Consider the following 11,759-nt stretch of genomic DNA (forward strand, 5'->3'; position numbering starts at 1 on the left):
TGAAATATTATTTCATTATGTGTGTATCTGACGCCGCTTCAGATGTCTGGTTACTGAACTGAGTTTGCTGCTGACACTTTCACATCTCCTCCTCCGCTTCACTGTGGATAAATTCACGGACTGTCACTGGACTTCACTGTAAAATGAAAAGTTTTGAGGTTATGTTGTATCAGTTTGCACTGTATCAGTTGGAATCAAGAGCCCTTCTTTTTATCTGCAGATTATAAGTATGATGTTGGCATTTTGTTAATTGAACAATCCCACCATCTAACACTTTACTTTATAATTACAGGAGAAGGAATCTCAATTATTGTGAAATCTGTCTGGAAGAGGCATTTGATTCTGTCTTTTCCATGATTTGTAGATGAAGTGAACAGTGTAGGTGAACAGGTGGAGACTTGAATGATCTGTCGGAACATTAAACTGTTCAACAGAGGCATCACTATTTAACAAACTGACACTGAGAATAGAATCGGTGCAACAAGTGGATGGTGAGCAGAATGCAAGGGCAGGATGATAGGATTTAATCGGATATGAAAATGAAGTTGAGAAGGAGAGTAGAGTGAGTGATAGAGAGGGCGACTGAGAGGGAAAGCGAGTGGCTGTGGTGTGAATAATTTATCAGAATGAACTGTTGAAACTTCTAGTACATTTAAACATAGAGAGTGTAACTTGAAGGTGTTATTATGATGTTGTCAGTTTGGGCGAGTTTTGATTCTAGGACTCGCTCCTCATGTTTATATCACTGTCAGGTCCTCACTCCGTTTTCGTGAATGTTCCTTGTTTCCCAACAAATCCCTGAACATAATTAAAATTTACTTAAAGAATAGAATCTGTAATTTCGTCATCGCATTGGATTATTCGGATACTGCAGTTTTAAAGCTCGGAAGGATTCAATAAAAACAAGGTCGATTTAATTAATACTTTTAAATTTAATTTTAATTGAATGTACAAAGTAATGTTAATTAACACATTTTTTTACCCAACACATGTTCCCTGACACCAATAACCACAGAAATGAACTGTTAACTCTCCGAGTTGGATTGTGTTATTGGGACTTAAAGATTAGATTTCCTCTAACGCTCTGCTGCAGTCTCTCCCTGTGAATCCCAGCCTCTCCTCCCACTGCAATTGAATCATCTGTCTCCTCATCAGTTGCTTCAGTTGATCACCATTCCCAAACCATCTGCTCCTGACTCCCCTCCAGCTCCGACATGTTATTTTCCTTATCTGCTTCCCAATCTCACTCACTGGCTCGGTCTCCAGCTGCCTTTCCCGTTTACTGCCAGCCTCTATCGGCTGTCTTAACCCAGAGCAACAAACCAGCCGCATATCTTCCTGTCCCCTCATCTTCCCGACATTCGCTCCATTTCCCGTCCGTCTAGAGGCCAAATCCGGCTTTAATGCGCTCTATTCCTACTCGGTAAAACCCCTTCTTCCTTCACCACCGGCACTGCGCCCTCACTCGGCCCTTCCAGTGGACACGGTGCTCACTTTGTTCACTTTCTGTATCGATTTCCCAATTCATTTCTCTGCCCGGAAACGCTGCCCAATTCAATGAACTAGTTTCCACCGTTCGATGCAGCAAGAAAGCGGGAAATTTCACCCCAGATCCTCCCAAACTGCTGCTTTGGCTCCAAGTCTGATCAGTAATTTCCCCGCTTTCTTTTCTCTCTCTCTTACAGTTAACTTGGTGGCGATTGTGATTCTGTCCCGAGGAAAGTGCGGTCTCTCCAAATGTATTGGTCGCTATCTGTTGGCAATGGCAGTGGCCGATCTCCTGGTCGTTACAGCTGGTGTGATATTGAGGTGGATTGGTGCGATTTATTTCCGAGGTTCATTCCTGTTCATTACTCCCGTGTGTAGTTTTATTATTTTCTTGAGTTATGCAACCGGGGTTGTTTCTGTTTGGTTAACAGTCGCTTTCACCTTTGATCGATTTGTGGCCATTTGTTATGAGAAGCTGAAAATTAAATATTGCACTGAGAAAACGGCGGCTGTGATTCTGGGAACAGTGAGTGTTCTGGGCTGTTTAGAGAGTCTCCCCTGGTACTTTACATATGAACCTGGAGTTATAATGCATAATGTTCCCCTGGGTTGCATGCTTAAACTGAGCTACCTTACTTCCCCTGCATGGGCCGCATTTGACATGTTTCACCTCACTTTAACTCCTTTCCTTCCGTTCTGTCTGATTTTGCTGCTCAATGCTCTGACAGTCAGACGTATTTTAATCTCCAGTCGAGTCCGCGGGGGATTCCGCAGCCGGAGCAATGGAGAGATTCACAAGGATCCAGAGATGGAGAACCGAAAGAAATCCATCATTTTGCTCTTCAGTATATCGGGCAGTTTTATTGTGTTATGGTTGCCACGGGTTGCATTTTACATTCATCTGCGAGTAACAGACATTCGGTATTATTACTCCTACACTGACCCTGTTTATATCACAGAAAACACATCAGTTATGCTGCAGCTTCTCAGTTCCTGCACAAACACGTGTATTTATGTCCTGACCCAGACTAAATTCAGAGAGGAGCTGAAGAACGCGGTAAAATACCCACTCAATCTAATTGTTAAATTAGTGAGATCACAGAAAGAGCTGAAGGGTTTCAAGCAGGAGAACTGAATCCCATTTCATACTCCATCCCCTACACTCCCCAGGGGACGGAAAGTACATTTTAAATTAGCAGCACAGAGCCATGAAATGATCTTAAATCGGATTCTGATGTTATATTTTATTGATTATCTGATATATTGAGGCAGGATTTGCTTTGCAGACAACATTTGAATTGTTGATCAAAATGGCAGCATTAAACAGCTCAAATGTACTTATCCTAAATGACCGCCCTGCAAAATGGGCAAATCTGGCAATCAAAGTAGCTGCGGTGGGCCTGATCGGAATCGGTGCACTCCACGTAAGTGGTGATATAGAGAGACAGAGAGAGGGAGAGGGATAAAGTGAGAGAGACAGATATACAGAGGGAAAGAGAGAAACAGAGAGAGAGAGAGACGAATCGAGACACAGAGAGACAGGGGGAGAGAGAGACAGGGAGTGACAGGGAGAAAGCGAGAGAGACTCGAGAGACTGAGGGATCGCGAGACAGAAAGAGAGACAGTTGCAGAGGCATAGAGAGAAAGAGAGTGATAGATAGAGAGAGAGACGGGGGTAGAGGGAGAGACGGAGATAGAGAGAGAGGGAGAGGCAGAGAGACAGAGGGACAGAGAGTGAAAAAAGAGAGAGACACACATACAGAGAGAAAGAAAGACAGAGTGAAACAAGAAGAGAAAACAGGACCGATATTATAAAATTATAATTTGACGCTTATTTTTTTTTTGGTTTACTGCACATGAACACACCATAACCAAAAAAAAAGAGAAAACAGGGAAAAAGAGAGCCAGACTGAGAGGGAGAGAGAGAAAGACCAAGAAACAGAGAGATAGTGGGAGCGGTGACAGAGAAAGAGGTAAGCCGAGAGAGTAAAACAGAGCATGAGAAGGAGAGAGAGAGAACCAGAGCGTTGGGTATGGAGACCACTAGTGAAATGGTCAGTTGCAGGTGCCGTATAATGCTTCAAAATATAATCATTTTATAATCCCCCTATATGTAATTCCCTCTCTATAATTATGGGTTTAAATTTATCCCGACCAACATTTCTCACCTGACTTATGGGAATGAACTTTCTTGATCTCCGGCCGTCGAACACTCCTCCCGTAGTGATCACATAAATGGAATCATAGAATCTTACAGCGCAGAAGGAGGCCATTTGGCCCATCGTGCCGGTGCCGGCTCTTTGAAAGACATATCCAATTAGTCCCACACCCCTACTCTATTCCCATATCCCTGCAATTTTCTCCCATTCGAGTATGTATCCAATTCCCTTTTTAAATTTACTATTGAACCTGCTTCCACCACCCTTTCAAGCAGTTCTTTCCAGATCCTAACAACTCGCTGCGTAGAATAAAGCCTCCTCATCTCCCCTTGGTTTTTTTGCCTATTATCTTAAATCTGTGAAAATTGATAACCGCCTCTCGGACCAATGGAAACAGTTTCTCCCTATTTCTTCCATCAAAATCCCTCAGAATATTGAACAGCTCCATTATATCTCTCCCTAACGTTCCCTGCTCTGCGGAGAACAATCCCAGCGTCTCCACTTTCTCCACATAAAAGCAGTTCATCATGCCTAGTACCATTCTTGTATGTATCTCCTGCAGCCCCTTGAAGAACCTGACGTCTTTCCTAAAGTGTGGTGCCCAGAATGAGGCATATCGGGTGATTGATGAAGGTTTAGCATAAATTCCTTGTTTTTATACTCTATGTCTCTATTTATAAAGCCAATGCTTTTTAATGAGACTTATCAATCTGTCCTGCCGCCTTCAAAGTTGTGTGTACCTAAACCTTTAGTATTCTGTACCTACAAAACTTTTAAAATTGTACCATTTGTTTTATATTGCCTCTCCCCATTCTTCCTACCAAAATGCGTCACTTCACACTTCTCTGCATTAAATTTAATCGGCCAAATGTCTGCCCATTTCACCAGTCTGTCCATGTTCTCCTGAATTCTGTTTCAATTATCATGTAATTGAATTGTATCGAACTACCCCTGCAGGATATTCACTGCTGCTTCTGGAGTGTGTGTGTGTGTGTGTGTGTGTGTGTGTGTGTGCCTGTGTGTGTGTGTGTGTGTATGAGAGAGAGAGAGCGGAAGAGAAAGAAAGGAAGAGAGGGAGGCATGGAAAGGAGGAGACACAGTTAGACAAGGGGACATAATAAAGCAGGCAGGCAGAAAGTGAAAGTGAGAGAATGGGAAAGTCAAAGTCAGAAACAGATATAGAGATAGAGGGAGAGATAATAGGGAAGAGAGAGACAGAAAGGAAGAGAATGAAAATGCATAATAATAATCAGTGACTAAGGAGGAGAAAGGTAAAGACAGAAAAAAAAACATGAGAGACCACTAGAAAGACATAAAGACAGAGAGAGATATTGTCGGAGAAACAAACAACGATAGTCAGAAATAAACACAGAAAGGAAAAAGCATGAAGTGAAGAAACAGAGGGAAGGCAGCACGTGGGCCAGAGAAAAGAAGTGATATGGAGAGAGACAAAAATTAAAATAGAAAGACACGGAGAGAGAACAGAACGACAAAAGAAATATAATGATCAAAATACAAAGAAAAGTAAGACAGATTCACATAAAAGGCGGAGGGGTGTGGCAATCTGTGTGAGTGAGATCGAATCAAAGAGGGGCAGAGATGGAGAAAAATAAGGAGATTTATTAAGACAAGAGAGAAAAATAAAGGAAGAAAAAAAGCGGAGATATATTATATATATATATATATATATGTGTCAGAGAGAGAGAGAACGCACTCATGAATGGAACCAGAGAAAGATACACTGACGAGGAATTACAACGTGCTAGAATCGGAGAGATAAATAGACAGAAGAAATCAATTCAAAATAACCAGAGACTGATAGAGAGGCAGAGGAGGAGAGGGTCAGACATGAAGTAAGACAATAAGAGAGAGAAAGAAAGAGGACTAGAAAGCAAGGAGAAAATAGAAAACAGAAGAGAGGAGGAGAAATACGACAATTCAAACCGAGATTGAAAGAAATGGAATGAAGTACAGAACCAGATGAAAAGAAGAGATCGGGAAGTCAACTCGCAACAGAAAGAAAGAAGTAGACAGAAACAGAGCTGGAGAGAGTGGGACATAAACAGAATGAAATAAAGACGGATGAAAAAAGGGAGAAGGAAGAACGAGGTAGAGAAAAGGAAAACGGAAAAGTAGATACACAGAGAGAAACAAAGAGCGAGATCGACAGAGGGAATAAAAAGAGAGAGAAGGATACGGAGAGAGAGGTGGAAAGATAAAAAGACGGATGAAGTCAGAGAGAGGGAGAGACAACGAGGGAAAGGGGCAGGGAAGCTGATGTGAAAAAGAGACAGAGAAGGCAAAGAGAGAAGATAGGCAGCGTCATGCAGACAGAGAGAGAGGCGCATAGAAAAAAGCCAAGAATAACAGGAAGAAAAAGATAGAGATACAAACAGCACCAGAGAGACAGAAATTAAAGTAGAAGTGTAAAAAACAAGATTGAAAAACACACAGGAGATAAACAGGGATAAACGATATACACAGAGGACAGGCACGTAGAAACATGAACAAAGATAAAACGTGACAGCAAGGTAGAGGCAGAAACCATTAAATAGCCAAATAAACTGTATGATCAGCCTGGAGTGTGAGGGTGCTGACTAGCAGAACAGCAACAGATGAAGGAGGCCACACAGTTCATGTCTGTTCTGGGGTTACATTTTTGTGGATTTAATTTTGACAGTTCGAAAGGTGATACCTGGAGGCTGCACAATAAAATCACTCAGTCTTATTTACCTGACCCTGACCATTATTTTCTGTGGGAGATTCGCAGCTGCTCTCTGAGGCAAACATTCTTCCGATAAACGAAAGCCTGATATTAAATCGGCTTCAGCACGTCTGAAGGTAAAGGACTTTTAAAAGGTGGAAGGACTGTTAATCGGATTGTTAATGACACATTGTAAAAGAAGATCACACAGCGGAGGATAGATCACCATGTCAACAAGAACGATTCCAGGGGGGGGGGGGGGGGGGGCTAGAGGTCGTTAGAACACCTGCGGACTTAATTTCGTTAAGTTGTGGACATTGAGAGAAAACACATTTGGTGTCAATCAATCGTGGGTTGCATTTGTAAGAACGTATTGTTGACAAGGCATCGTCCCAGAGGCGTGGTTCTGTATTCAAACGGATTTTATAAGCTGCACAGAAGTTGAGTGGGGAGAGACACAGATCCACCACGACTGTCCCATCCTCACATTTCGCTTCCTGGCAGCACCACCTCAGCTGAACTGTTCATTATACTCACTAACACACAGCTTGGTGCCTCCATGCAGGTTTACAGATTGCCTGTGAAGCAGGTGACCTGACTACATGAGAAATGCACGCTACACAACTACCGTATCAATCAAAAAATATCTGCAACCTTCCCAGCAAGCTTGAGCCAACCATGAGTATATCACTTTCGTTATGGGGTTAGTTCAATGTGCACATTTGATTTCCAAACGGTTATGGATTTGGGGGATTCAGGATGTGTTTTTTTATTGTTGCTAAAGCAATTCTAAATCGGTCTTAAACCCAAGATGTTGATAAATTCTAATGTCATTTTTACTAGTGTATTACTGACAATAGTAAATGATTGTTTTCTTCATGAAGCCAAGGTTTATGCCTGAAGTTTCTTTCGGCAACATAGCTCATTAAGTTAAATGTAAAATTAAACCTTTTGCAAATTGAAGTCTAAAATCATTTTGCACCTATTTTATACCTACATTTGTACCATGTGAAACTCCCCCAATAAGTTATTGGATTCTGTAATAAATCACAATGTACTCTTAACCCTTCTACAGTTTTGCTAAACTAGACAGGACCCCGCAGCACTCTCCTGCTCTGTTACTTTACAAATATTGTTATTGTTTCAGCTTAAAGAAAAATATGAACTTTGGAGAAATAAACTAAATCCCAGATCAGAGCAATATTTAGATTGAGTCCAACTTTAATCTGATTTATTCAATAAAAGCTACAACGACATTCTTTACATAAAATGAGTAATTTGACCTTTCCTCTGAATGTCTGGTCTCTCCTTCTCCGTAAGCATTATGTTCAAATAACCAAATGTTAAATGTACATTTTCTTTGCAGAAATTCACCCTTTCTTGTTTAATTCCCTCACTGCACGACTGCACTTATGTTTAACAGCAACTAGTTCCAGTCTCACTCAGTTTGTATCTTTAACTAGAGTGGAACTGTGATTTAACAGGAGCAGCAAATGAACCTTCTCCGTGTCTTTCAACACAACAAGCATCCGCCTTGTCCCTCAGTTAGGTGGCCGCTTTACCCATCAGTAAGACGGCTGCCTCACTGGCGGCCATTTTGTTTCATATTCAGGGCGGCTATTTTGTTTAAACTTCATGATAACACTTTTTTTAACATGGCCACTTGTCCCTTAATAAATTGCCTCCGTGCAGCCGGCCATGTTGTTTCCAGTTCAGGGCAGTGAAGCTGTTGTTCACAATATCATCGTAGGTACGGCACAAGAGGAGGTCATTCGGTCCATTATGCCTGTGCTGGCTCCTTTAATGGACAATCCAATTAGTCCCGTTTCGTCCTCTGCTCTTTCCCCACAGTCCGAATGGGGGCTTGTTGTAGTACTGGTTTTAATGTTTAAATACAGGTTATTTTTGTCTATCAAGGTCATTTCCCAATCTTTCACACTTTAGAACCATCTGCCTTATAAACTGGGATTTGTTTCTGTGCAACTGAATGTTAGTGAGAGACTGAGCCTGAAACTAAGTGAGGGATCTTGCTGTGGATTTGATTTTAAAAAAATATTCATTGTTTTGGCACCTCTGAATGTCTAGAATTTGTTTTAACACGTTGGCTAATTGGAAAAAGCCACAAATTGGAAGTTGACCACAAACTACAGGCGTTTTATTCCCTGCTCCAGGAACAGAAGGGAAAACGAACACAGGGACCGTTTGGATTCTGCAGCAAACGCTAACAAGGACAGACAGACAGACCGGCACGTTTAAGGGGGAGTTTGTGAGTGCGTGGCAAAGCAGGAGAAAAAAACCTGCAAACTTCAATTGCAGAGAGAAGCAACATGTGCTCTTCAGGCTGCACTGAGTGTCTTTCTCTTCCTCCCCATTCCCAACTTTTCTCTCTCCTCTTTAGATTCTCTGCTTTGTAAATGGGGATTTCGTTTGTCAATGGTGTTTGCTGAGAGATTGCCTGTGCAACGGAATGAGTGCGTGAGTGAGTGAGTGTGAGTTCGATCTGGGCTCTTGCTGTGCCTTTTTAATCCCTTGCTTTGATTTTAATCAATTCCTTTCTCTCATTCTAACTCTCTTCAGAGGAATTTTTTGTGTAAATGCTGTAACATGAAGACGTGGAAAGAGAAAATTTGGGAGGACGAATCTTTAGACAAGAGGCTTTCTCTCCAGAGGGGACTGACCGAGGCATTCACCGGAGGTTGCTCTCAATGGGGCTCACGTGAGCTTTATCTGGTTAACTGTGCGATCACTGGGAGCACTTTGGGATCACTGGGTCACTGTGGGATCATTTTTTGTTCATCGTGGGATCACGGTGGGCATTGTCGCACCACAGGTACACTGTGGGATCACTGGGACAATATGGGGTCGGTGGGACACTGTGGGATCACTGGGAGCTTCCAATGTTTCCGATGTTACTATTTTTTTTCAACTGAGGATTCCCCTCCACTGTTGTTGACAGGTCCCTCGACCGTGTCTGTCCCATTTCCTGCATTCTGCCCTCACCTCTTCCCCTCCCTCCCAGAAGCACTATAGGGTCCCCCTTGTCCTCACCTTTCACCTCACCAGCCACCACATTCAAGGTATCATCGTCCGCCATTTCCACAATCCCCAGCGTGATGTCACCAACAAATTCATCTTCCCCTCCACTCCCCCTGCAATAAATGCTGGCCGTGCCAGCGACGCCCACGTCCAATGAGTGAATTAAAAAGGGGGTTCCTGAAACACAAGGGATTGTGGTTATTTCAGCAGCCATTCCAGACGGATTCTCGGTAAGTCTTTGTATAACTTCGCATTTCCGAATGAACGTCAGTACAGATAATATTAGTGGGACAGGACGCTGGCGAAGGGCTATTGAATGACACCATGAGGAGTTTGGGTAAACGTCAGTACAGATACAGTCAGTGTCGATTGGGTAATCCAGCCTGAGACGGGCTTTGTAATGGGCAGAGAGGTTGGGTGGGCTTTGTAATGGAGAGAGACATCAGGAGGGCTCTGTAATGGACAGGGAGCATCAAATAGGATCTGTTGTGGGTCGGGGGGTGGATAGTTGTGTCTGGTGCGCAGTAATGTGCAGAGAGGATGTGCTGTCGTCTGCAATGGGGGAGGGGGAGGATTACATGGGCTCTGTAATGGACAGGGAGGATCAGATAGCCTCTGTAATGGGCGGGAGGATCAGATGGGCTCGGTAATGGACAGCGAGGATCAGGTAGGCTCACTAAATGACAAGTGGGATTTGGCGGGCACTGTAATGGGTTGGGAGGATCAGATGGGTTCTGTAATAGGCGGGGAGGATCAGATGGTCTCTGTAATGGGCGGGGAGGGTCTGGTGGGCTCTATGATGGGCATGGAGGATCGTGTGGGCTCTGCAATGGGCGGGGAGGATCAGGTGGGCTCTGTAATGGGCGGGGAGGGTCTGGTGGGCTCTCAGATGAGCGGGGGGATCAGGTGGGTTCTGTAATAGGCAGGGAGGATCAGGTGGGCTCTGTAATAGGCGGGGAGGAACAGGTGGGCTCTGTAATAGGCGGGGAGGATCAGGTGGGCTCTGTAATAGGCGGGGAGGATCAGGTGGGCTCTGTAATAGGCGGCGAGGATCAGGTGGGCTCTGTGATGGGCGGGAAGGATCAGGTGGGCTCTGTGATGGGCGGGGAGGATCAGGTGGGTTCTGTAATAGGCAGGGAGGATCAGGTGGGCTCTGTAATAGGCCGGGAGGAACAGGTGGGCTCTGTAATAGGCGGGGAGGATCAGGTGGGCTCTGTAATAGGCGGGGAGGATCAGGTGGGCTCTGTAATAGGCGGCGAGGATCAGGTGGGCTCTGTGATGGGCGGGAAGGATCAGGTGGGCTCTGTGATGGGCGGGGAGGATCAGGTGGGCTCTGTGATGGGCGGGGAGGATCAGGTGGGCTCTGTGATGGGCGGCGAGGGTGTGGTGGGCTCTGTGATGGGCGGGGATGATCAGGTGGGCTCTGTAATAGGCAGGGAGGATCAGGTGGGCTCTGTGATGGGCGGGGAGGATCAGGTGGGCTCTGTAATAGGCAGGGAGGATCAGGTGGTCTCTGTGATGGGCGGGGAGGATCAGGTGGGCTCTGTAATAGGCGGGGAGGATCAGGTGGGCTCTGTAATAGGCGGGGAGGATCAGGTGGTCTCTGTGATGGGCGGGGAGGATCAGGCGGGCTCTGTAATAGGCGGGGAGGATCAGGTGGTCTCTGTGATGGGCGGGGAGGATCAGGCGGGCTCTGTGATGGGCGGGGAGGATCAGGTGGGTTCTGTAATAGGCGGGGAGGATCAGGTGGGCTCTGTTATAGGCAGGGAGGATCAGGTGGTCTCAGTGATGGGTGGGGAGTGTCTGGTGGGCTCTGTGATGGGCGGGGAGTATCAGGTGGGCTCTGTGATGGGCGGGGAGGATCAGGTGGGCTCTGTGATGGGCGGGGAGGATCAGGTGGGCTATGTAATAGGCGGGGAGGATCAGGTGGGCTCTGTGATGGGCGGGGAGTATCAGGTGGGCTCTGTAATAGGCGGGGAGGATCAGGTGGGCTCCGTGATGTGCGGGGGGGATCAGGTGGGCTCCGTGATGTGCGGGGTGGATCAGGTGGGCTCTGTGATGGGCGGGGAGGATCAGGTGGGCTCTGTAATGTACAGGGAGGATCGGTTTGCTCTGTTGTGAGTGGGATTATTGCCGAGCTTTATTGTGAGATGGGAGGAAGGGCGGGCTCTGCGTGTGTGGGGAGCATTTGCGGGCTCATTTCTGAGGGGGAATATAGCCGAGCTCTGTAATGGGGGGAAGGGCAGCCTCGGTAGTGGGGACGGGGTGTGGGCTCTGTTGTGGAGTGGGGGATATTGATGGGCGGGTTCTGTTGTCGGGGGGGGGGGGGAGTGGGCTATGTTGTGGTGGGGGTGTTGTTGATAGGCGGACTC

The 11,759-nt window shown here is 45.5% G+C and overlaps 1 long non-coding RNA gene across 1 annotated transcript; it reads right to left on the reverse strand.

The window, feature by feature from the left end:
* Positions 1-912: 912 nt before the first annotated feature.
* LOC137315155 (uncharacterized) lies at positions 913-9,513 on the reverse strand. Its single transcript, XR_010961328.1, has 2 exons — positions 9,400-9,513; positions 913-2,389 (listed from the first exon to the last, which is right to left on the reverse strand). It is a non-coding gene; the product is annotated as an uncharacterized lncRNA (long non-coding RNA).
* Between the last annotated feature and the right edge of the window lie 2,246 nt (positions 9,514-11,759).

This window comes from Heptranchias perlo, unplaced genomic scaffold, assembly GCF_035084215.1.
Source record: "Heptranchias perlo isolate sHepPer1 unplaced genomic scaffold, sHepPer1.hap1 HAP1_SCAFFOLD_54, whole genome shotgun sequence".
NCBI classification, from domain to species: Eukaryota; Metazoa; Chordata; class Chondrichthyes; order Hexanchiformes; family Hexanchidae; genus Heptranchias; species Heptranchias perlo.